Source organism: Echinops telfairi, unplaced genomic scaffold, assembly GCF_000313985.2.
Source record: "Echinops telfairi isolate 266 unplaced genomic scaffold, ASM31398v2 ScPeMD7_7441;HRSCAF=8479, whole genome shotgun sequence".
In the NCBI taxonomy this organism is placed as follows: domain Eukaryota; kingdom Metazoa; phylum Chordata; class Mammalia; order Afrosoricida; family Tenrecidae; genus Echinops; species Echinops telfairi.
The window spans coordinates 241,108-242,948 of NW_022111341.1; positions in this window are offsets into that span (position 1 = coordinate 241,108).

Below are 1,841 nucleotides of genomic sequence, written 5' to 3' on the forward strand. Positions count from 1 at the left end.
TGGTGACTTCTGACTCAAAGTTACCCGCCATGCGCAGAGTAGAACTGTGCTCCAGAAGGTTTTCGGGACTTTGGGAAATCAATTGCTAGGACTTTCTCTGAAAGGACCCCTGGTGGTGGGTAAACACTGAATTGCTAACGCAAAGATCAACCACTCAAACTCACCAGCTGCTCCTTGAAAGAAAGATGAGGCTGTCTGCTCCTGTAAAGATGTACTACCCTGGTACCCTGTGTAGAGTTGCTATGAGTTGGAGTTGACTAGATAGATGCTAGAGAGTTTGAATTTTCTTCTGATGCATCGTCAAGTGGATTTGAACCATGCGTCTTTTAGATGGTTCTTTAGGGCATGGCCATTTGCACCACCCAATGACTCCAAAATTACTACAGTATATTTAGTGACAGTAAGGTACTGTAGATTGGTTTTTAGTGAAAGAGGTAAGAGATGACAAGCAATGTGTCCCATAATTCTGCATCGTGGCTGCATAAAAATGCCCTTAGGAGCACTAATATAGGCTGTTATCAATTTTCACTCCTAATACAGAAGAAAAAAATAGTATTTTTCTACATTTCTATGAGAATAAAAGGATATCCTCCATAATTAAAATGAGACCAAAGGTTCATTCTTACAAATCCTGTGTAGTGCAGCAAATTAGTTAACATGGCCCTTCTAGCTATAGTATTTTTAATTCCCACCAAGGAACTGGGTGATTGTACTCCCCGCCCCACCTTCAAGGGACTGAAGAGTTTGCTGATATGTAAATAAAGTGTATGGTATCTTTGTGGGGAAGGACCATACAAATTAGCTGAGTGGAACTCGAATGAGGAATTGGTCAGTTTTTCCCTTTAATTAAGCATAAAAGAAAGCCAGTTCCAGAGCAGATAGGGGATCTTACCTCATCTAACAAGAAGAAATGAGAGTGAAGCTCATCTTTTGGACCAGGATTCCCTGAGGTGGAAACGTCTTGGATTTCTAGGAAAACAAGAGAGAGCTGTAACGCTGAAGATGGCCAGCAGTGGCAAGAAGCAGCGATAGCAAAGAAAATGGCATCAGAAAAGCAGAACTGGGCAACCAGAGGAAAAACAGCACAGTGGGCTTCCTAACCCGTAAAGCGAGAATACTGAGGCTTGGACAAGGAGGCTTGTTCTCAGAGTGGGGTGCTTCTAGCATTTGACAGAGCTGAGCTTGCCAGTCCTCAGATCGTGAGAGTGGAGCACCTACAGGTAGAGGCTTGCTGGTGGTGTGGGATACCTCTAGAACCTTGTTGAGCACTAGACTTGATCCACTGAGCTAGAGAGTGGAGAGAATCCTGGCCAATGCTCATTGGCAGAAGGAGGTGTCTCTGGGTAGAACTATAAGAGCTTTGTAACAGGTGCATGAGCAGGGCAGAGGCCAAGTGGCCCCAAAGGGGCCAAAGACTAAGGGGTCAAATTCTGCGGGTCCAAGGAATTCCCCCTATCTAAAATTGAGGGAGGGGAGGAAAGTGGTCACTAAACAGAGGGCTTGGGAGAGAGGAGTATAGAAGATCAAAGGTATAAATCTGACTTGAAGAGTTAAAACTGTGTCAGTAGATGCCCCTTGTGATGCAGGTTGGACTGGGTCTCGTTTCCAAAATATTCTGTATTTTTGGTTTGTGTTGTTTTGTTCAGTTTTTGTTTGTTCATATTAGAGTGTATCTCAGAGATGTTATGTCAATGGAGGTCACTCTCCTGAAGCTGTGCTATATGCTTTTCCATTTTTCGGTATATGAAACCCAGGATTGATTAACCTATAGGGAAAGCAATTAGAAAAAGGGGTTTGGGGGAAGTGGAAGACAGCGGTGGTGGTGGGGTGGGTAAAAGGGA